General features: G+C 45.1%; 4 non-coding genes across 4 annotated transcripts; all 4 read left to right on the top strand.

The window, feature by feature from the left end:
* Positions 1-5596: 5596 nt before the first annotated feature.
* TRNAG-GCC (transfer RNA glycine (anticodon GCC)) lies at positions 5597-5667 on the top strand. Its single transcript has one exon. It is a non-coding gene; the product is annotated as a tRNA-Gly (tRNA).
* A 4367-nt stretch (positions 5668-10034) lies between these two features.
* Positions 10035-10105, top strand: TRNAG-GCC (transfer RNA glycine (anticodon GCC)). Its single transcript has one exon. It is a non-coding gene; the product is annotated as a tRNA-Gly (tRNA).
* Positions 10106-18676: 8571 nt separating this feature from the next.
* On the top strand, positions 18677-18747 carry TRNAG-GCC (transfer RNA glycine (anticodon GCC)). The gene has a single exon. It is a non-coding gene; the product is annotated as a tRNA-Gly (tRNA).
* A 5493-nt stretch (positions 18748-24240) lies between these two features.
* Positions 24241-24311, top strand: TRNAG-GCC (transfer RNA glycine (anticodon GCC)). The gene has a single exon. It is a non-coding gene; the product is annotated as a tRNA-Gly (tRNA).
* Positions 24312-25440: the final 1129 nt, after the last annotated feature.

Here is a 25440-nt window from a genome sequence, read left to right on the forward strand (position 1 = left end):
ATTATATGATCAGTGTGTGATGGTATATTATATGGTCAGTGTGTGATGGTATATTATATGTTCAGTGTGTGACGGTATATTATATGGTCAGTGTATCATGGTATATTATATGGTCAGTGTGTGATGGTATATTATATGGTCAGTGTGTGATGGTATATTATATGGTCAGTGTGTGATGGTATATTATATGGTCAGTGTGTGATGACATATTATATGATCAGTGTATTATGGTATATTATATGGTCAGTGTGTGACGGTATATTATATGATCAGTGTGTGATGGTATATTATATGATCAGTATGTGATGGTATATTATATGGCCAGTGTGTGATGTTATATTATATGGTCAGTGTATGACAGTATATTGTATGGTCAGTGTGTGATGTAATATTATATGGTCAGTGTGTGACGGTATATTATATGATCAGTGTATGACAGTATATTATATGATAAGTGTGTGATGATATACAGTGGGGCAAAAAAGTATTTAGTCAGTCAGCAATAGTGCAAGTTCCACCACTTAAAAAGATGAGAGGCGTCTGTAATTTACATCATAGGTAGACCTCAACTATGGGAGACAAACTGAGAAAAATAGATCCAGAAAATCACATTGTCTGTTTTTTTAACATTTCATTTGCATATTATGGTGGAAAATAAGTATTTGGTCAGAAACAAAATTTCATCTCAATACTTTGTAATATATCCTTTGTTGGCAATGACAAAGGTCAAACGTTTTCTGTAAGTCTTCACAAGGTTGCCACACACTGTTGTTGGTATGTTGGCCCATTCCTCCATGCAGATCTCCTCTAGAGCAGTGATGTTTTTGGCTTTTCGCTTGGCAACACGGACTTTCAACTCCCTCCAAAGGTTTTCTATAGGGTTGAGATCTGGAGACTGGCTAGGCCACTCCAGGACCTTGAAATGCTTCTTACGAAGCCACTCCTTCGTTGCCCTGGCGGTGTGCTTTGGATCATTGTCATGTTGAAAGACCCAGCCACGTTTCATCTTCAATGCCCTTGCTGATGGAAGGAGGTTTGCACTCAAAATCTCACGATACATGGCCCCATTCATTCTTTCATGTACCCGGATCAGTCGTCCTTGCCCCTTTGCAGAGAAACAGCCCCAAAGCATGATGTTTCCACCACCATGCTTTACAGTAGGTATGGTGTTTGATGGATGCAACTCAGTATTCTTTTTCCTCCAAACACGACAAGTTGTGTTTCTACCAAACAGTTACAGTTTGGTTTCATCAGACATAGTAACATAGTAACATAGTTAGTAAGGCCGAAAAAAGACATTTGTCCATCCAGTTCAGCCTATATTCCATCATAATAAATACCCAGATCTACGTCCTTCTACAGAACCTAATAATTGTATGATACAATATTGTTCTGCTCCAGGAAGACATCCAGGCCTCTCTTGAACCCCTCGACTGAGTTCGCCATCACCACCTCCTCAGGCAAGCAATTCCAGATTCTCACTGCCCTAACAGTAAAGAATCCTCTTCTATGTTGGTGGAAAAACCTTCTCTCCTCCAGACGCAAAGAATGCCCCCTTGTGCCCGTCACCTTCCTTGGTATAAACAGATCCTCAGCGAGATATTTGTATTGTCCCCTTATATACTTATACATGGTTATTAGATCGCCCCTCAGTCGTCTTTTTTCTAGACTAAATAATCCTAATTTCGCTAATCTATCTGGGTATTGTAGTTCTCCCATCCCCTTTATTAATTTTGTTGCCCTCCTTTGTACTCTCTCTAGTTCCATTATATCCTTTCTGAGCACCGGTGCCCAAAACTGGACACAGTACTCCATGTGCGGTCTAACTAGGGATTTGTACAGAGGCAGTATAATGCTCTCATCATGTGTATCCAGACCTCTTTTAATGCACCCCATGATCCTGTTTGCCTTGGCAGCTGCTGCCTGGCACTGGCTGCTCCAGGTAAGTTTATCATTAACTAGGATCCCCAAGTCCTTCTCCCTGTCAGATTTACCCAGTGGTTTCCCGTTCAGTGTGTAATGGTGATATTGATTCCCTCTTCCCATGTGTATAACCTTACATTTATCATTGTTAAACCTCATCTGCCACCTTTCAGCCCAAGTTTCCAACTTGACCATAGGACATTCTCCCAAAACTCCTCTGGATCATCCAAATGCTCTCTAGCAAACTTCAGACGGGCCCGGACATGTACTGGCTTAAGCAGTGGGACATGTCTGGCACTGCAGGATCTGAGTCCATGGTGGCGTAGTGTGTTACTTATGGTAGGCCTTGTTACATTGGTCCCAGCTCTCTGCAGTTCATTCACTAGGTCCCCCCGCGTGGTTCTGGGATTTTTGCTCACCGTTCTTGTGATCATTCTGACCCCACGGGGTGGGATTTTGCGTGGAGCCCCAGATCGAGGGAGATTATCAGTGGTCTTGTATGTCTTCCATTTTCTAATTATTGCTCCCACTGTTGATTTCTTCGCTCTAAGCTGGTTGGCTATTGCAGATTCAGTCTTCCCAGCCTGGTGCAGGGCTACAATTTTGTTTCTGGTGTCCTTTGACAGCTCTTTGGTCTTCACCATAGTGGAGTTTGGAGTCAGACTGTTTGAGGGTGTGCACAGGTGTCTTTTTATACTGATAACAAGTTTAAACAGGTGCCATTACTACAGGTAATGAGTGGAGGAAAGAGGAGACTCTTAAAGAAGAAGTTACAGGTCTGTGAGAGCCAGAAATCTTGATTGTTTGTTTCTGACCAAATACTTATTTTCCACCATAATATGCAAATAAAATGTTAAAAAAACAGACAATGTGATTTTCTGGATTTTTTTTTCTCAGTTTGTCTCCCATAGTTGAGGTCTACCTATGATGTAAATTATAGACGCCTCTCATCTTTTTAAGTGGTGGAACTTGCACTATTGCTGACTGACTAAATACTTTTTTGCCCCACTGTATTATATGGTCAGTGTCTGACGGTAAATTATGTGGTCAGTGTGTGATGATATATTATATGTTCAGTGTATGATGGTATATTATATGGTCAATGTATGACGGTATATTATATGGTCAGTGTGTGATGATATATTATATGGTCAGTGTCTGACGGTAAATTATGTGGTCAGTGTGTGACGGTATATTATATGGTCAGTGTGTGATGATATATTATATGATCAGTGTGTGATGGTAAATTATGTGGTCAGTGTGTGACGGTATATTATATGGTCAGTGTATGATGGTATATTATATGATCAGTGTGTGATGGTATATTATATGGTCAGTGTATGATGGTATATTATATGATCAGTGTGTGATGGTATATTATATGGTCAGTGTATGATGGTATATTATATGATCAGTGTGTGATGGTATATTATATGGTCAGTGTGTGATGGTATATTATATGGTCAGTGTGTGATGGTATATTATATGATCAGTTTGTGATGGTATATTATATGGTCAGTGTGTGATGGTATATAATATGATCAGTGTGTGATGGTATATTATATGATCAGTGTGTGATGGTATATAATATGATCAGTGTGTGACGGTATATTATATGGTCAGTGTGTGATGGGATATTATATTGTCATTGTATGACAGTGTATTATATGATCAGTGTATGACAGTATATTATATGATCACTGTGTGATGGTATATTATATGGTCAGTGTGTGACGGTAAATTGTGTGGTCAGTGTATGATAGTATATTACATGGTCACTATTTGGTAGTATACTATTTGGTCTTTATCTTTATTGTATGGTCAGTATATTGTATCATTGGTTGGTATAGTATGTGTTCACTATATTACATGCTCAGTTCATTATTTTAGTATATTAAATGTCTCATTACTCTTGCGTTCTGAATATTCCTTTGTCTCTGTGGACGTGTGCCAGGAAGTGTGTCTTCTTGCCAGGAGTGTGAATCTGGCACCTGCCTTCCTTTACACCTGTGAAGGTGCTCCAGCCTCCCCTCTCTGGATCTTTTGTGACCTCAGGCTCGGCCATTGTGTCCCCTGCTATTATCAAGCAGGTGGATGTTATTATGCCTCCATGTGCCAAGGTGGGGTCCTCATCTCTATCTGTCTTATGTGTCAGTCCTTGTTCTTGTATATTCTACGTAGCAGATTGGGTGTTGAGGTCCAGGAATGTCACTTTACACCTCTAGGGCACCTTGGGTTTTGGAGAGCAGCAGAACATCTGTCCTACTCTGGTCCAGAATTGCCCTTGTGGACTGTGAAGACTCCTCGCTTCTCCAGTAGAGATCAAAGCCTTCGCAGACTGGTAGGTGTGAGGAGCATTGCTTGGACACAAGTCTAGACACAAGTTGGCCAGAAACAGCATAAACATAATGGAGAAGTGTACTTATTTACACGTCCCTGGATCCTGGGAACATGGCTTCCCAGATAGTCTCATCAACACTCCTCACAGTAGGATTTACATGGGAAAAACCTAAAAGAAATAACAACAATATGTTACCAAGAGCATCATAATCCATGTCTTCCATCGCTGAAGACAAGGCAGGACATTTGGACCATGAGTGTCCACCGTTAGACTTGTTCGATGAAAGTCCAAGCTTCTGTAGGATCTAAAGCTGCTGAGATGACAGTCGGCCGAACCCGTTGGCTATGGCGTGGCTAGGTGACCATGTAACGGGTATGGAGGTCACCAGGTTTGGGCATGTTGGTTTGGCCAAGCCAAGATTTCACTGATGGAGGAGTTGAGAGGAAAAGCTTTTGGCCAAGTTGGCTTTTGGTTGCCGGCCAAAAATCCTCCTAAAAATGAAACAACTTTGAAGGCCACAATGACACAGTAGATGCCTGTTAGCCAAACGATGGTTCGTCCAGACGTTCACGTGACAATTTTCCTTCTTGACTTGCCCTGTGTTCTCTTTGTGAGAGACGTTGGATGCTTCTCTACCTCGACATGTCCTCTCGGAGGAAGGTCGTAGGGCCCCCATGCACAAAGGACTATGACCATGGTGTTGTTTTTTGCGCCAAATCTGCGCCCAAATCGGTGTGTGGTGTGTAGATTTAGTGGAAAAATCCGCACCAAATGCGCAACTTGTGAGTGTAACGCCGATGTTATGTTCCCCTTGTGCATTTCGGCTGGAGACCCCCCAGCAGCGTAAATACCACCGCGAAATCCATAGTGGTCGGAGCAGCTGCGAACACCGCCGGTAAATCGCACATCGCACCATTTACATTGGATATGCTGCGGATTTCACACCTCATGTTCCGGCTGTAAAAAGCGTCCGATCCTAAAGTTTTTTTCACTTCACTGTGGAGATGTGCGTAAAAGCTGTAACAAAGTCTGCACAATTCAGGGCAGATTGTTTGCTTAGGATTTCGAAAAATCTGCAGCAAAATCCGACTCACGGGGAATTTCTTTCCGGACACGTCTCAGTATGACCGTCAGGTGTCTCAGGATCGGCTGCTAAAACTCCAGGGACGGCCGACAATAAGAGGAAACATCCAGAATTGGCTCTGTTTTTGGTCACGTCTACATAGAAGGGTTTTTTTTAAGGGCGGATTCGTCACTACATTCATTCATTCTTTTCTTAATTTTGGGGATTCTTATTCATAAACCTGTGAAAATGTGTAGTTGTTCATCCAAGCATTGGTGGTTCAGTGGTAGAATTCTCGCCTGCCACGCGGGAGGCCCGGGTTCGATTCCCGGCCAATGCAGGAACTTTTTTTTTTACTATGTATATTTTATTTTAATATTTTCTACTGTATTATTCTAGGTCTTCTGTTACAGTGTCTTTTTCCATCTATGTATGGGCAGGGTGTGTACAGCAAGTTACATTGTCAGGATCTCCTTCTGCCACATCATCGCCTCTGCTATGAAGAATCTGTCGATTTGGACGTGTTCGGTTACCAGTTTAATACTCGTATGTGGCACCAGTCAACTGATAGTGTGGAGAGATGCCGCTTGAGCAAGTCCAGTTTCAGACTATCGTTCACATTGTTCTCCTTGAGATAAGTATGGTGGCACCAGTCTGTCAATTGCGCATTTACAGTTTCAGACTATGATTCGCATTGTTCTCCTTGAGATAAATATGGTGACACCAGTCACTTGATGGTCTGGAGAGATGTCGATTGCGCATGTCCAATTTCAGAGTATCATTCGCATTGTTCTCCTTGAGATAAGTATGGTGGCACCAGTCAACTGATGGTCTGGAGAGATGTCGATTGCACATGACCAATTTCGGATTATCATTCGCCTTAGTCTCCTTGAGATAAATATGGTGGCACCAGTCAACTGATGGTCTGGAGAGATGTTGATTGCGCATGTCCAATTTTGGACTATCATTCGCGTTGTTCTCGTTGAGATAAGTATGGTGGCACCAGTCTGTCAATTCCGCATGTGCAATTTCAGACTATCGTTCGCATTGTTCTCCTTGAGACAAATATGGTGGTACCAGTCAACTGATGGTCTGGAGAGATGTCGATTGCACATGTCCATTTTCGGATTATCATTCGCCTTAGTCTCCTTGAGATAAATATGGTGGCACCAGTCAACTGATGGTCTGGAGAGATGTTGATTGCGCATGTCCAATTTTGGACTATCATTCGCGTTGTTCTCGTTGAGATAAATATGGTGGCACCAGTCAACTGAGGGTCTGGAGAGATGTTGATTGCGCATGTCCAACTTTGGACTATCGTTCGCGTTGTTCTCCTTGAGATAAGTATGGTGGCACCAGTCTGTCAATTCCGCATGTGCAATTACGGACTATCTTTCACATTATTCTCCTTGAGATAAATATGGTGGTGCCAGTCAACTGATAGTCTGGAGAGATGTCGATTGCACATGTCCAATTTCGGATTATCATTCGCCTTAGTCTCCTTGAGATAAATATGGTGGCACCAGTCAACTGATGGTCTGGAGAGATGTTGATTGCGCATGTCCAATTTTGGACTATCATTCGCGTTGTTCTCGTTGAGATAAGTATGGTGGCACCAGTCTGTCAATTCCGCATGTGCAATTTCAGACTATCGTTCGCATTGTTCTCCTTGAGATAAATATGGTGGTACCAGTCAACTGATGGTCTGGAGAGATGTCGATTGCACATGTCCATTTTCGGATTATCATTCGCCTTAGTCTCTTTGAGATAAATATGGTGGCACCAGTCAACTGATGGTCTGGAGAGATGTCAATTGCGCATGTCCAATTTGGGACTATTGTTCGCGTTGTTCTCCTTGAGATAAGTATGGTGGCACCAGTCATCTGATGGTCTAAGAGATGTCGATTGCACATGTCCAATTTTGGACTATCATTCGCATTGTTCTCCTTGAGATAAGTATGGTGGCACCAGTCAACTGATGGTCTGGGGAGATGTCGATTGCACATGACCAATTTTGGACTATCGGTCGCGTTGTTCTCCTTGAGATAAGTATGGTGGCACCAGTCTGTCAATTGTGCATGTGTAATTTCGGACTATCTTTCACATAGTTCTCATTGAGATAAATATGGTGGTCCCAGTCAACTGATTGTCTGGAGAGTTGTCGATTGCGCATGTCCAATTTTGGACTATCATTTGCATTGTTCTCTTTGAGGTAAGTATGGTGGCACCAGTCAACTGGTGCTCTGGAGAGCTGTCGATTGCACATATCCAATTTCGGACTATCGCTCACATTGTTCTACTTGAGATAAGCCACCGGCCGATGAGTCAGTCTGCTTTCTCACAGAAAACCCAGGAGCGCTCGGCCAAACAAGTGCTTCTTTGAAAGGTAGTCTGCTGAGATGGATGTTTTCCAAACAATCGGCCATCGCTTGGCCAAGAGCCATCTAATGTGTATCTCCACGGGTCAGACTCAGACGAAGTACACATTTTTCGATTAGGCCAAATTGAGCAAATTCCTAAAAAATGAACCCCAAGCTGTAGTTCTCAAGAGAAAAATTATTTCTGAGGTGACTCAATGTTAAATCTATGGACCGATTGTGAAGCCACATTTTTGTTGCCTTCAGGCTACCATGAGGCTTAGGAGATCCGAATAGGTACATTTTAAAAAAAATCTTCAGCCATCCAAACTTTTGACCTCTGACTTCTGTCCCTATAATTGACCATATAAATCTCAGTGTGTTGAGTCCTTGGACACTTTGCAGAATCTTAAGGCTATATTCACACTTTGCGGATTTTGCTGCGGATCCGCAGCGGATTTGACCGCTGCGGATCCGCAGCAGTTTCCCATGAGTTTACATTTCAATGTAAACCTATGGGTAACAAAAAACGCTGTGCACATGCTGCAGAAAAATCTGCGCGGAAACGCTGCGGATTACATTCCGCAGCATGTCACTTCTTTTCTGCGGATTTTCAGCTGCTCCAATAGAAAACTGCAGTTGAAAATCCGCAGAAGAAAACGCAGTAAAAACCGCGATAAATCCGCAGTAAAAACCGCGATGGGTTTTCACTGCGGATTTTGCAATTCCGCTGCGGAAAAATCCGCAGTGGAATCTGCAAAGTGTGCACATAGCCTAAGAGTTCCCATGGTCTTACCCTTCACCATTTGGTTCAGTCACACTTTAGGGAAGTATGGGAAGGTGTGAGGAGAGGGAAGAGGTGAGAGAGACCATTTCAGCTGGATCCTGACACACTTCCCAACACGTTCTAGTCATTGTCATGGGGTAAATACCAAGGAGAATGGAAACCCAAGAGGTGTGAAGTAGCTTTCAGCTTTCATGGGAGTTAACCAACCTGGGCACACTCTTTTCTTACAAGTCTGTAAGGAAAAATCAGACTGATAACCACTAGATTTACTACAAAATGGTTCCTACTGGAGTTTTCTATCTCCTATTAACGTTACTTGGGATAAAATAAAGTCTACAACTTCTCATAAAACCCCAAAATGCTGCTGACAAAAATAAAAATCAAAGATCTTTGGTTCATTTAGGACAACTAGGAGATTGACTCAGATCAGTGATGTAGATCTGACCCAAGAGCAAAACATTAGACTAATGTCGGCCAAACTCACCGACGTCAAAGGGTTCGGCCAACAGTCTACTGTGGGGACCCCGGACAACTGAACACTGGGGAGATGTCAATCGGACTTGTCCATTTTCGAAATACCATTTGCTTTGTTCTCTCGGCAGCACTCTCATAGAGAACACTGGAGCGTTTGGCCGAATGAGATCTCCCGTGTGTGGGAAAGCCGGTCAAAATGACTATCAGTTGAACGGACGTCTGACAGCCATCTTATGTGTTTGGCTGGCTTTACGATAAGGCTCTTCCATGTTTTCACTATCACTCCCCGTCTCCTTGGTCAAGAGTGTCCAATGCTTGTTCCTCCACCTAGCGACCCATACTTGTAGCGGAAATGGTTGGCTGAAAAACCCAGGTGGTAATATATGCCTGAAAGGTTTCCAATCTCCTAAGAATCTCCTAAGAACATAATGATTACGTTGTCCCATCCTCAAAGCATTCTCCACCCATTTGCATAAATGGTTTCTAGATGGAGCCCGGGAGAAAGCCTAGAGAGCCCCGGCCATGGTCCCGTCTGGGGCAACGTGACGACTTTGGCCGCAAAGCAGGTCATCCTGGTCAAAGATCGTTTTGGGCAACAGCGATGTCACAGTCTGAGGGTAAGTTCACGTTGCGTCTTTTCCGGCCATGTTTTGAGGGCATCCATTGAAAAAAAAGTAGGAAAAAGCACAGTGTGAACTTGCTCTGAGGCAGGAGAATGAGGTCACAATGTGAACCCTAGAGTTCCACAATCACAGTCCAAAAACTCTCCTGGTTCCATCTTTTTGGATTAGGCTGCACTGAGCTGATTGTTGGCCCCACGACCTGTGTCATTGTCTCGCTGACTTTTTTCTTTTTCTAAATTTGAAGAAGAAAAAAATCTCACAACCGCCCCAAAAAGACACTTTGATTGGATTGGAGTTGGTGCTGCTGCTTCAGGAACTTTTCTTATAATTAAAGAATTGTAGAATTGTGACAAACACACAGGATCCAGCAGATCCCAATTTTTTGCACTGCTGACAACTGTTTTGTCACAAAATCATAGCTCTATGCACAAAGGTGCCAGAAATCACTCAGGTGGTCAACATGCGAGCATTGGTGGTTCAGTGGTAGAATTCTCGCCTGCCACGCGGGAGGCCCGGGTTCGATTCCCGGCCAATGCAGCAGCAATTTTCTGAATTTTTTTTCTCCCTTTTTAAAATTTAAAAATTTAATAGACAATTGCAGTAAAGCATTATTCTTATTTTGTGACCGTAGATTCTTTAATACAAGACACAGTGAGGTCAGTAGACGCAGAATCCTGGCAGTTCTGCCACATCAGCACTTTCCATTCCCCGACACACGAGTCTCCAGTAACCCTTCACTCCCCAATAATAATTCACTTCAAATCCTCCGCTGTAAAGAGAAAATCTGAAAAGTACAGAAAACACTGAATTTACTCAAAAGAACTAAAACTTACAATAAATAAAAACCTTAAACCCGACTCCGACTCCTGAACATTTTGCTCTTTGTTGTCCACATCCGACCAAAAACCGCATTTAATAAAATGAGATAAAAAGTCGTAAGGACGAATCAAACACAGAGACGTAAGAAATGATAAAATTGCAAATTTTTGGAGTTGTGAATTTCCCTCAGTAATAAAATGTCTTCCAGCTCGGCTCTGAATGGGAATGTCGCATTGTACCCAGTGTAGAAGACACAACCGGGGGCTTCTATTCATGAGCCGTGAAGCTGGGGGTCCGCACGTCACACGGGTCCCCTGAGATCACTGACATAAATAATAGAAAACTATATATATAAAAACGAGTGTATGTGTGTGTATCAACAATGATGTCATAATAGTTGTCATGGCGACGATGATGTCATAATAGGTTGCAATGGTGACGGTGATGTCATAATGTTTGCTATGGGGACGATGATGTCATAATAGGTTGTAATGGTGCCGGTTATGTCATAATGGTTGCCATGGTGGCGATGATGTCATAATAAGTTGCCATGGCGAAGATGATCTCATAATGGTTATATCAGCACGGAACTATGGGATGGACGATGTGTGATGGGTATATGGGCACGGGACTATGGGATGGAGGATGTATGATGGGTATATGGGCATGGGACTATGGAATGGAGGATGTGTGTGATGGGTATATGGGCACGGGACTATGGGATGGAGGATGTGTATGATGGGTTATGGGCACAGGACTATGGGATGGAGGATGTATGATGGGTATATGGGCACGGGACTATGGGATGGAGGATGTGTATGATGGGTATATGGGCATGGGACTATGGGATGGAGGATGTGTATGATGGGTATATGGGCACGGGACTATGGGATGGAGGATGTCTATGATGGGTTATGGGCACAGGACTATGGGATGGAGGATATATGATGGGTATATGGGCACGGGACTATGGGATGGAGGATGTGTATGATAGGTATATGGGTACGGGACTATGGTATGCAGGATATATGATGTGTTTATGGGCACGGGACTATGGGATGGAGGATGTGTATGATGGGTATATGGGCACGGGACTATGGGATGGAGGATGTGTATGATGGGTATATGGGCACGGGACTATGGGATGGAGGATGTGTATGATGGGTATATGGGCACGGGACTATGGGATGGAGGATGTGTATGATAGGTATATGGGCACGGTACTATGGTATGCAGGATGTGTGATGTGTTTATGGGCACGGGACTATGGGATGGAGGATGTGTATCATGGGTATATGGGCATGGGACTATGGGATGGAGGATGTGTATGATGGGTATATGGGCACGGGACTATGGGATGGAGGATGTGTATGATAGGTATATGGGTACGGGACTATGGTATGCAGGATGTATGATGTGTTTATGGGCACGGGACTATGGGATGGAGGATGTGTATGATGTGTTTATGGGCACGGGACTATGGGATGGAGGATGTGTATGATGGGTATATGGGCATGGGACTATGGGATGGAGGATGTGTATGATGGGTATATGGGCACGGGACTATGGGATGGAGGATGTGTATGATGGGTATATGGGCACGGTACTATGGGATGGAGGATAATCATTATAATTTGTTATAACTAACCACAGTTAGTTACTATGCCCGGGCAACGCCGGGCTCTTCAGCTAGTATAACCTAAAAATAAAGAATAAAATGCGTCCGACAATACAGTATGAGGCAAAAGTGTCCTGGAATCCTGAGATTATGGGATAATGGAGACAACTGGCAAACAATAAGGCAGCCTGGACGTCACCCCCATGACTGACCCTTTATTGTAGCCATGTTTTTATGATTGTAGCCATGTTTTTATGGCCTTGTCAACACACGTTTTTGGGAGTTATGGAGACTGGTGAGCCTGAAATTCTCTTATGGTGGCCATGCAATATTAGAGTTCTGACACCTGAACCTTGGATGATCAAACATCTAACATGTGTTTGGTCATCCCGACTTTACTCCAATGGTAGATGTCAATAGACTGAAGTTTTTTGTCTGTTGGACGTCACTCCCCTTTCCCTATTCAGAAAAAAAGTACATTGGACGTCCTCTAGGTCTCAAAGGTGGTGGAGGAGCCAACAAAATCCTTCCAATATCCGGCTCTTTAGGTTCTTACCTTTTCCAGTATCCGATTCCAATATTTCCTGAACCGGTCTGTTATGGGTTTACCACAACAGAGGGGGCAGAAGATTGCGCGGTCTGATTTCACATACTCTTGCACTGATTAGAAGCTCTTCACCATTACCGTATTTTTCGGACTACAAGACGCACTTTTTCCCCTCAAAAAAGGGGGGAAAATGGGAGGTGCGTCTAATAGTCGCAATGCAGGCTTACCGTGGCGGCAGAGGTGCGGTGGCAGAGGTGCAGTGGCAGAGGTGCGGCGGCAGAGGTGTGGCGGCAGAGATGTGGCGGCAGAGGAGGCGCAGTAAGCGGGGTCCCTTTCTCCGGTGAGGTGATGCAGCAGCCTGGTATGCAGCAGAGCCGGGTGAATCCTGTTGTTATCGGTGGTGGCGGCCATTTTCCTGAGGCCGCGCGTGCGCAGATGGAGCGCTCTGCTTCCCGGGGCTTCAGGAAAATGGCCGCCGCGATCTCCATCTGCGCACGCGCGGCCTCCCGCGGCCATTTTCCTGAAGCCCCGGGAAGCAGAGCGCTTCATCTGCACACGCGCGGCCTCAGGAAGATGGCCGCGCCCACCGATAACAACAGGATTCACCCGGCTCTGCTGCTTACCGGGCTGCTGCATCACCATACCGGGGAAAGGGACCCCGCTTACTGCGCCTCCTCTGCCGCTGCACATCTGCCACTGCACCTCTGCCACCGCACCTCTGCCGCCACGGTAAGCCTGCATTGCCTGCACGGTAAGCCTGGGACCCCTCTCACGCCATACCTCTCACTGCACCTCCTGATCCCAGCACCTCGTGATCCCAGCACCTCGTGATCCCAGCACCTCCTCATCCCAGCACCTCCTCATCCCAGCACCTCCTCATCCCAGCACCTCCTCATCCCAGCATCACCCCACCTCTGCCGACACCTTGCCTCCTGTGACCCTGCTCTGCCACCGCCAGCCCTCAGGTAAGATACTGTAAATTCGGACAATAAGACGGACTCCCATCTTATAAAAAATCTTTTTTTCTGCAATTTTCACCCCAAATTTGGGGTTCGTCTTATGGTCCGGTGCGTCTTATAGTCTGAAAAATACGGTATATTAAACAGTGCAGGATTCTGCTATCAATGCAGGGGTTAAACTGTTCTGTTGAGAGGTCCTGGAGCTTTCCTGCTTTGATGGGTTCAGCTGTTTAGTGTTGGTCACTTCCCTCAGTTATATATACTCGCCTCTGGCAAGCAGGGATTGCCAGTGTTAGTCTCATACTGCCTGATTCTGGAGTTGGAGATGATTGTTAGGAGACATTTGGAGTGTTGTTCAGAAGACTGTTGCTTGGTGATTTGTCTGTGTGTATATCCTCATCCTCTCCTATTTAGTCTTTTTTCGGCCTTACTAACTATGTTACTATATACAATTAGGTTCTGTAGAAGGAAGTAGATCTGGGGATTTATTATGATGGAATATAGGCTGAACTGGATGGACAAATGTCTTTTTTCGGCCTTACTAACTATGTTACTATGTTACTATGTTTTTCTTCCCTTTACTTCCCGATATTCCACTCTGTTGTTTGTGAGTGCTATTCCCCACTTCTCTGTGTGGGGGATGGGCCATATAAGGGCTGATTTAGGAGCTCAGTAAAGGTACCTTCACACATAACGATATTGTTAACGATATCGTTGCTATTTGTGACGTAGCAACGATATCGTTAATGAAATCGTTATGTGTGACAGCGACCAACGATCAGGCCCCTGCTGGGAGATCGTTGGTCGCTGAATAAAGTCCAGAACTTTATTTCGTCGCTGGACTCCCTGAAGACATCGCTGGATCGGCGTGTGTGACACCGATCCAGCGATGTCTTCACTGGTAACCAGGGTAAACATCGGGTAACTAAGCGCAGGGCCGCGCTTAGTAACCCGATGTTTACCCTGGTTACCATGCTAAAAGTAAAAAAAAAACAAACACTAGATACTTACCTACAGCTGTCTGTCCTCCAGCGCTGTGCTCTGCACTCCTCCTGTACTGGCTGTGAGCCGGAAAGCAGAGCGGTGACGTCACCGCTCTGCTTTCCGGCTCACAGACAGTACAGGAGGAGTGCAGAGAAGCAGAGCGCAGCGCTGGAGGACAGACAGCTGTAGGTAAGTATCTAGTGTTTGTTTTTTTTTACTTTTAGCATGGTAACCAGGGTAAACATCGGGTTACTAAGCGCGGCCCTGCGCTTAGTTACCCGATGTTTACCCTGGTTACCGGCATCGTTGGTCGCTGGAGAGCGGTCTGTGTGACAGCTCTCCAGCGACCAAACAGCGACGCTGCAGCGATCCGGATCGTTGTCGGTATCGCTGCAGCGTCGCTTAATGTGAAGGGGCCTTAAGGCACATGATAATAATCTGTGGAGCAGGGATTGCTAACTCGCCCCTAGCTTTAGGGATAGGAATGGAGTCCCTAGTCCTGGGATCTCTGGCAACTGTGCCGTGACACTGTCCTTACTCTTCCAAGTAGGACCTTACCTCCTCTGTTCAGTAGAGCAAAACCAGGAGCCTACATAGAAAAGACAAGAACTCAGAGCACAATTCTCAAATAACCAGTACTTGATGGTTATTGGGTGCATCGATTGCAGACGTATTTGGTCCTGGTGCATATCGGTCATGTGCGTCCACATGGACAGGAAAATTTTGGGGCCCTGTTAGAGAATTTGCATTGGGACTAACAAGCTTCAAGTTACGCCACTGAATTAAACTCTTCCAGAAATTGTCTTTCACCCCCTTGCTAAATGATAGTCCTATACAGCCACCTAGTTACCCAGTGGAAGGCCCCATGCTCTGGGTCCCTACATCCCCACTTGCATCACCTGTGAGGAACGTTCTTGTTCTGCTTCCTTCCTCTCATTAAGGATAATCTAAAATACTCAAATTAACTTACATGAAATTTTTGTAAGTATCTAATTTGACTGTGAAAGGGAAGGAACTTCATCTTGATGATTGTCAATGTCAGTCAGCTGCTACTAAAGCAGTTTTTGCCTTCAGTCATGGTCTTCAACCATGGGAATTTGTCTGTGACACCTTTGGAGTGCCTATAGGCAGAATATCAAAGCTTTTATGAAGGTGTCAGAGAAAGCAAAAGGCAGTAGGACAATTTAAGTACAGTGATTGTATCTTTTACACCTTTGTAATAAAAGGGTGACAGCGGAATAGTAATTGTCATGTCCATGTCAGGTTAAGGCTCTTGCCCGGGAAATGTTTTTTTCCACGGTTCTCATAGACCAAGAGTCTCTATGGTTGAACGTGATCATCTCCACCCAAGAATATGTTCATAGCGGAGATATTTCTAGACTCAATTCTCAATTAATACTTCGGGTCAATGGAAACCAGGGTACATTGAGCAGTTCCATAATTTTCCTTAAAGTTTAGATCTTTCTAAAGCCAAACACCAACGGTTGGCCCTATCAATCGTCCCTTAGATAATGGCATCACATGGTTAGTTCCTACAATCTCTACAACACTTTCAGTTCATTTTCAGATCAAGCCAAGTTTTTTATGGACTCATTATGGTATTTCCTACTGGATTTTGGAGACAGAGCAGGGCAAACAAGTGTGTAAAATCCCATTTATGGCCAGGCACGTGTCAGTGACATCTTTTGCTTCTCTCACACTCAGTGGAGTAATTGGAAGGTGTCAGCAGAATAGAGAGGTGACACAAGAGACATCCATCTCGACAATACGAACACGCTTGTTGCGCAGTAACGTTTCACACGTTCTGTCTCATCTACATCATTCTTGACATGGAAAGTTACATTTTCTCTACTTTCTTATTGAAAGCTCCAGATCACGATGTGATCTATCTCAAGGTTTGTCTCCAAACTCCCAGGTCTGAAAGCGTGATAAGAGCAAGGTACCATGACGGTGAAACTCTTACCACTCACTAGTTTCTGTCCTTGTATTGAACGCCCTTCCATAATGGAACGGGGCAAATGTAAAAGAGATGGGATGGTCACATAATAATGTGTCGGGGGTCTGCAATGTGCTAAGAGCACTATGGGGACATCATACTGTGTGGGGGATACAGCAGTTGCAAATTATATGGAGTAAAATTAACAGTTGGGATATCACATTGTGGGTACATTTTGGGGGGCATTATACTGTATGAGTAAATACAGCAGTTGTAAATTATGTGGAAAAATAACAAGATGGGGTATCACACTGTGTGTGGGGACTTTTTGGGGGCATCATACTGTGTGGGGGATACGGAAGTTGCAAATTATGTGGCATAATTAACTGTCGGGTATCACACTGTGTGTGGGGACATTTTGGGGGCATCATATTGTGTGGGGGATACAGAGGTTGCACATTATGTGGAGTAATTAACTGTCGGGGTATCACACTGTGTGTGGGGACATTTTGGGGGCATCATACTGTGTGGGGGATACAGAGGTTGCAAATTATGTGGAGCAATTAACTGTTGGGGTATCACACTGTGTGTGGGGACATTTTGGGGGCATCATATTGTGTGGAGGATACAGAGGTTGCAAATTATGAGGAGTAATTAACTGTCGGGGTATCACACTGTGTGTGGGGACATTTTGGGGGCATCATACTGTGTGGGGGATACAGAAGTTGCAAATTATGTGGAGTAATTAACTGTCGGGGTATCCCACTGTGTGTGGGTACATTTTGGGGGGCACCATACTGTATGAGTAAATACAGCAGTTGTAAATTATGTGGAAAAATAACAAGATCGGGTATTACACTGTGTGTGGGGACATTTTGGTGGGCATCATACTGTGTGGAGGATACAGAAGTTGCAAATTATGTGAATTTTGTGGAGTAATTAACTGTCGGGGTATCAGACTGTGTGGGGACATTTTGGGGGCATCATACTGTGTGGGGGATACAGAATTTGCAAATTATGTGGAGTAATTAACTGTCGGGGTATCATACTGTGTGTGGGGACATTTTGGTGGGCATCATACTGTGTGGGGATACAGAGGTTGCACATTATGTGGAGTAATTAACTGTCGGGGTATCACACTGTGTGTGGGGACATTTTGGGGGCATCATACTGTGTGGGGATACAGAGGTTGCACATTATGTGGAGTAATTAACTGTCGGGGTATCACACTGTGTGTGGGGACATTTTGGGGGCATCATACTGTGTGGGGATACAGAGGTTGCACATTATGTGGAGTAATTAACTGTCAGGTATCACACTGTGTGTGGGGACATTTTGGGGGCATCATACTGTGTGGGGATACAGAATTTGCAAATTATGTGGAGTAATTAACTGTCGGGGTATCACACTATGTTAGGTGGAATTTTGGGGGCATCATACTGTGTGGGGGATACAGAAGTTGCAAATTATGTGGAGTAATTAACTGTCGGGGTATCACACTGTGTGTGGGGACATTTTGGGGGGATCATACTGTGCAGGGGCATCATACTGTATGGTGGCCATGACAGGGGAATTGTAGTGCATGGTGACAATAAAGGGTTTGAGTAGGGGCACTATTTCTGTGTAAATGCTGCAATACACGTCTCTCTGCCTGTTGGGAGGTAGGGGTTATGTCCTTCTGGGACTGTGCCTAATCACACGACCCTGCCAAATTATTATTATTTTTTTGTTGAGGAGGGGGCAAGTCAGTTTTTAGTTATTGGTTCCCATGATTTCTATGTACGCCCCCGGTTTCAGGATCTAATGAATGAAAACCTCTGTTCCGCTCTGTGCCAGTCTGGAAGTAGCGGTACATGAATGTTTAACAACTTGTATTGAGGTTGGTTGAAAAAAAAGAAAGCGATGAGTGTTTATCAAGAAAAATAACCATATAACAGATACGGTAGATAGACATCATATGTGAACGCATAAAAGAAAAGCACTAAAACAAGAAATAAAGTTAAGAAAGTACAACGAGCAGAAAAAAAACCAGAAGAATTAAGCAAAATGCTAAAAAAACAAATAGGTGAATTTAAATAAAAATAAAACAGAGAATAAGAAGTGCGAAAGAAAGTTCTCTTCTTTTTTTCTTAGTGGCAGATACAGATCATTAATGTGAAAATTTACAGGTCATGAAAATTGTGTTTTTCCACAGGATCCTGATTCTACCTAGCCCCAGTGTGAGTCAGCTCAGGGCAGCAAGTGAGCATTGGTGGTTCAGTGGTAGAATTCTCGCCTGCCACGCGGGAGGCCCGGGTTCGATTCCCGGCCAATGCAACAGCAATTTTTTTTTATATTATTTCAAATACTTTAAATTTTTCTTATCCTTATTTTACATTACTGATTTCTCTGAATTCTCACTATTACTGATTTCTCTGAATTCTCACTATTTTACTGTTCCTTTATCTGCTATAAGTATAAAACTGTGTCCAAGCGATGTTTGCCCAATTTTTTTTTTGCGTTTAGTTATAATTTTGGTGAATAGTGATGCGAGAGTAGACAGTGTTTGCCTACTGAAAACAGCAGGAGTCTTCATATCAGGACGTTCTTCTCCTGTGGCGTCATACGTGATCATTCAGATCTTTCTCATGTATTTTCATTTCCGCATTCAGTAAACCAGGTGTACATGACAGCTGTGCACCAAGACTGGTCATGAGATTCTTGAAGCAAAGAGCAGTACGTAGAGGTGTGGAGAATCTCTTTAGTGCCCAGGCTTGCGCTAAGGATATTGACCTTAGAACCTCCTCAAACGTGCCACCATTGTGTAGAGGTCTAAGCCTGGAGGGTAAGAATTCGGAATTTTCCATATGACTGTATCCCCATCTGTATGGGGTTTGGGTGAAGGTTCGGTTCCATATCTATTTGGCCAACGCTTGCTTGGTCATGACCATGTGTGATTGGATCAACAGAGCTTCGTATAAGATGGGATTGTTTTTCTTTAATTGAGTCAAGATCCCACCAAAAATGGTCAGGTTTGGACTGTGTTTCCTTTCAAGATGAGGTTAGATGACTCTAGGTTTTTTGAAAAAAAAAAAAGTCTTGTTTCCCACCAATTGCCTCTTTAATGTCCTCACATCTCACACGCTTCCTCACTTCTCCTGTCTTGTGGTCACACTTTTCACGAATCTGTGATAGAAAGATGGAAAGGTGATAATAGAGTCATTCACATGGACCAGTGAGATCCTCCAGGACTCCTGTCTAAACATGTCCAATGCCATAAAGGTTTCTGTTTTTTGGAGTGCTACTGTTCCCAGGAACTTAGCTGGTCTGGGGCAATCGGACATCTGTCCCAGGTACTGGGTGTATGGGCAATGCAGACATGTCGGACCTGCCAACTCTCTCGGAACATCATGGAGGTTCCACAAAAAAGAGTAGACCTCCCACACTCCCTGAAGGTTGAGCAAATCTTCCACATATGACAAAAACCTCCCTAAACCTCCAAAAACAGGCTTCTGCCAAACGTCTGCCTCTTCGAGAAGCCTGAACATTGAGAGGCACATTCACGGGTTAGAATGGGGCATGGTCTGCCAGAATGGATTATGACTATGCAAAAAAAATATTTCTTGTCCCCTGGGAAACAATTCTAAAATGTTGGCAAATCATGCAACATGTCATCCATAGTTGTGAGTTAGAGGAAAAACCCTTAAAATGATTCTTAAAGTAGACATTTATGAGAGCCCGAGGGTCCCATCACATTTTACTCAGAGGTCTCTACCAGCCCTAGACCAGCTCTGATACTCAATATTGTTACTGAGCCCTGGAGATGACACCATTAGACATATATATTATTGGCTTTTCTTTCTGAGGATCCTGGAGGTGAGATAAGATTAATGAGGGGTCTTACCACTGCTGCCATATGTGTCCATATCACCGCTCCTTTTACTGTCCCACATAACAATGCCACCACTGTGCCCCATACATAGCAATATGCCTCCTTTGCGCCCTCTAAATGGTAAAACTGTGCCCTAGAAAATATTAATACCTTCTGTAAATGCCCTAGAAAACAGTGCCCACATTTTGCCCACTAGAATGTAATAATGCCCTTTGTGCCTTAATTTGACTGTCACAATACCGAGTGCGCCCTTAACATTTATTAATGCTCCCTTAGTACCTATTTACACACTTATACAGCTCCGTATGCAAAACGTGATGGCCTCCAGTAGTCCCACTCTGCATGATGGCCTCCAGTAGTCCTACGCTGAATGATGGCTCCCAGTAGCCCCCACACTGTATGATGGCTCCCAGTAGACCCCACACTGCATGATGGCTCCCAGTAGACCCCACACTGTATGATGGCTCCCAGTAGCACCCACACTGCATGGTGGCTCCCAGTAGCCCCCACCCTGCATGATGGCCTCCAGTAGTCCTCCTACGCTGAATGATGGCCCCTATTAGCCTCAAACAATGTATGAGGGCCCACAGTAGACCCCACTCTGCATGATGGCCTCCAGTAGTCCTACGCTGAATGATGGCTCCCAGTAGCACCCACACTGCATGATGGCTCCCAGTAGCCCCCACACTGCATGATGGCTCCCAGTAGCCCCCACACTGCATGATGGCTCCCAGTAGACCCCACACTGCATGATGGCTCCCAGTTGCCCCCACACTGTATGATGGCTCCCAGTAGTCATGCACATTTTATTATAGCCCCCAGTAGTCCCCTGCACTGCATGATGGTCCCGAGTAGTCCTTCCCACTGCATGATGGCCCACAGTAGTCCGTCACACTGCACGGTGGCTCCCAGTAGTTCCCTTATGCTAAGTGCTGACCTTTAGTAGCCTCCCACACTGTCTAATGGCCCCTAGTAGCACCTCACAGTCTGATGGCCCCTAGTAGCACCCCACACTGTCTAATGGCCCCTAGTAGCGCACCACACTGTCTGATGGCCCCTAGTAGCGCACCACACTGTCTGATGGCCCCTAGTAGCACCCCACACTGTCTGATGGCCCCTAGTAGCACCTCACACTGTCTGATGGCTCCTAGTAGCACCTCACACTGTCTGATGGCTCCTAGTAGCGCACCACACTGTATGATGGCCCCTAGTAGCGCACTACACTGTATGATGGCCCCTAGTAGCGCACTACACTGTATGATGGCCCCTAGTAGCGCCCCACTCTGTATGATGGCCCCTAGTAGCACCCCACACTGTCTAATGGCCCCTAGTAGCACCACACTGTCTGATGGCCCCTAGTAGCGTACCACACTGTCTGATGGCCCCTAGTAGCACCCCACACTGTCTGATGGCCCCTAGTAGCACCTCACACTGTCTGATGGCTCCTAGTAGCACCTCACACTGTCTGATGGCTCCTAGTAGCGCACCACACTGTATGATGGCCCCTAGTAGCGCACTACACTGTATGATGGCCCCTAGTAGCGCACTACACTGTCTGATGGCCCCTAGTAGCACCTCACACTGATGGCTCCTACTAGCGCACCACACTGTATGATGGCCCCTAGTAGCGCACTACACTGTATGATGGCCCCTAGTAGCGCACTACACTGTATGATGGCCCCTAGTAGCGCCCCACACTGTATGATGGCCCCTAGTAGCGCACTACACTGTATGATGGCCCCTAGTAGCGCACTACACTGTATGATGGCCCCTAGTAGCGCACTACACTGTATGATGGCCCCTAGTAGCACCCCACACTGTATGATGGCCCCTAGTAGCGCACTACACTGTATGATGGCCCCTAGTAGCACCCCACACTGTATGATGGCCCCTAGTAGCGCACTACACTGTATGATGGCCCCTAGTAGCGCCCCACACTGTATGATGGCCCCTAGTAGCGCACTACACTGTATGATGGCCCCTAGTAGCACCCCACACTGTATGATGGCCCCTAGTAGCGCACTACACTGTATTATGGCCCCTAGTAGCGCCCCACTCTGTATGATGGCCCCTAGTAGCACCCCACACTGTCTAATGGCCCCTAGTAGCGCACCACACTGTCTGATGGCCCCTAGTAGCGCACCACACTGTCTGATGGCCCCTAGTAGCACCCCACACTGTCTAATGGCCCCTAGTAGCACCCCACACTGTCTAATGGCCCCTAGTAGCGCACCACACTGTCTGATGGCCCCTAGTAGCGCACCACACTGTCTGATGGCCCCTAGTAGCACCTCACACTGTCTGATGGCTCCTAGTAGCGCACTACACTGTATGATGGCCCCTAGTAGCGCCCCACTCTGTATGATGGCCCCTAGTAGCACCCCACACTGTATGATGGCCCCTAGTAGCGCACTACACTGTATGATGGCCCCTAGTAGCACCCCACACTGTATGATGGCCCCTAGTAGCGCACTACACTGTATGATGGCCCCTAGTAGCGCCCCACACTGTATGATGGCCCCTAGTAGCGCACTACACTGTATGATGGCCCCTAGTAGCGCCCCACTCTGTATGATGGCCCCTAGTAGCACCCCACACTGTATGATGGCCCCTAGTAGCGCACTACACTGTATGATGGCCCCTAGTAGCGCCCCACACTGTCTGATGGCCCCTAGTAGCGCACCACATTGTATGATGGCCCCTGGTAGCCCCACACACACTGTATAATGGGCCCTAGCAGTCCCCACTCTAAAAGATCACTGCCTAGTAGCCCCCAACACTGTAATATGGCCCCCTGTAGCCTCCCACACACTTTATGATGTCCCCCAGCAGCGCCCCACACTGTGTGATGGAATCCAGTAGTTGGGCCCCACAAGTAGTATAAACAAAATGATCATCTTGTACTCTCCTAAAACTGGATCATGGTGAACCTGGCCGGTAACAGGACTAGGGTGTGGTCGTTCTAATGCGATGATGTCATGGAGATGCCACACATCATCATGCTCCACCATCGTCTCCTCCAGTGGCTCTCCCCGCTGTTCCGTAGGCTGCAGACCTCATTCCACCTATGGACAGCAGAGCGGGGAACGGTAGTGCAGGGAGACTACCGCCTCTACTGCAGGGCTTAAAGGGGTTGTCTAGTCTAAAATTACAAGACTGTGTTACTGCTACTAGCAATCTCCACATGTGTTTTGGGTGTCTAACAACCGCAAAAGATGCAGGGTGGGTACTCGAACATGTCGCGATACTTGGTACTTATCGATAAATCAAGTAGCGAGCACTTCTGGTCACCACTACTCATCTTACAAAATATCATTACCCTGCTATCAACATATAAGAACCCCAATTGGTCAAAACCGTCATGGCTCTGAAAGCAGTGACACTAATGAGATAAGGAGCAGCATAAAAATAATCTCTGGGATCAAGGAAGTTATATGAAAAAAAAAAGCAAACTAAGGCTATGTGCACACGTTGCGGATTAGGCTTAGGAATTTCTAGTGCGGATTCTGCCTCTCCTGGCAGAAAACGCACCTGCGGATTAGTCGCATTTTTTGTGCGGTTCCTGTGCGTTTTTGCTTTGTTTTTCTTGCGGATTTGCTGCGTTTTTTACCCCTGCGGTTTTCTATAATGGAATGGGTACAAAAACGCTGCAGATTCACAAAAAAGAAGTGACATGCTACTTCTTTTAAACCGCAGCATTTCCGCAGTGGATTTTCCGCAAAGTGTGCACAGCATTTTTTTTTACATTGTACTGTAAATCAATTGCGGATCTGCAGCGTTTCTGCACTGCAAAAAACGCTGCTGATCCGCAGAGAATCCGCAACGTGTGCACATACCCTTATACTCTGAAAACATCTGATATAAAATTCAATGCAATGCTGAAGGTGGAAATCATGTGTAGAGACACCTAGAGGCATGCAAAGTGAAGAGACAGCCAAGCATTGGTGGTTCAGTGGTAGAATTCTCGCCTGCCACGTGGGAGGCCCGGGTTCGATTCCCGGCCAATGCAGGAAATTTGTTTTTTTTTTTTTTTTTTTTTTTTAAATAATCTAGCATTTAGTATAATGTGTGAGGAATTTAAAGTGATTACCTTATAATCCTTGTGTGAATAATATTGCTCTAAGCACTGGATTGATTTGATTAATGTCTTCCTAACTCCTTTTTTTCCCACCCACTAGGTTACATCTTATCACATATCTGACCTCCTCCGCTACATCTGCTCCAATTGTCCTAATTATGGCAAAATTAGTAACCCCCCCAGATTAGGAATCCACTGAGCAGCATTAACCTCTTCCCTCTGTTGACAATTTTTCCTCCTCTTCTTCTAAGAGCCACAACCTTTTTATATTTCTACATCGCTGTACTCGTTTTCTTGCTGGACGAGTTGTATTTTTTATTTCTTTTAATGACACCGTTTTTGTTATTAGTCAATGCACTTAAGAACATGCGATTAAATTGTGAGAAAAATACAATAACGCCATGTCTTTTTTGGGGGGGTTTGTTATAGATATGTTTCATTTAAGTGGAGATTTTTCTTTTAAAGTTTAAAAAAAAAAAAATTTTTTTGGTCTGTGTCGCCATTTTCTGAGACCCGTACCATTTTTTGTCTTTATTCTGTCCATTGAGCTGAGTAAAATCTTCATTTTTATTGGCTGATGCTTTTTTTTGTCGTAATGACAATTAACAATTAATTTTATTTTTTGATAGATTGGACTTTTATAATCGCGGCTTGTGCCGTCTAGTGTGTCCAATCATTGAGCTCAGCAGCTCGCGCCCTCTACTGTAGCCAATCACTGACCTTAGCGGGTCATGCTGTCTACTGTGTCCAATCATTGAGCTCAGCGACTCACGCCCTCTACTATAGCCAATCACTGAGCTGAGAGGCTCATGCTTTCTACTGTATCCAATCACTGAGCTCAAGGGTTCATGCTATACACTGTAACCTATCATTGAGCTCAGTGCCTCGTGTCATCTACTGTGGCCAATCGCTGAGCTCGGCGGCTCATGTTATCTACTGTATCCAATCACTGAGCTCGGCGGCTCAAGTTATCTACTGTGTCCAATCACTGAGCTCAGTGGCTCATGCTGTCTACTGTGTCCAATCACTGAGCTCAGTGGTTCATGCTGTCTACTGTGTC

Source organism: Ranitomeya imitator, chromosome 4, assembly GCF_032444005.1.
Source record: "Ranitomeya imitator isolate aRanImi1 chromosome 4, aRanImi1.pri, whole genome shotgun sequence".
Lineage (NCBI taxonomy): Eukaryota > Metazoa > Chordata > Amphibia > Anura > Dendrobatidae > Ranitomeya > Ranitomeya imitator.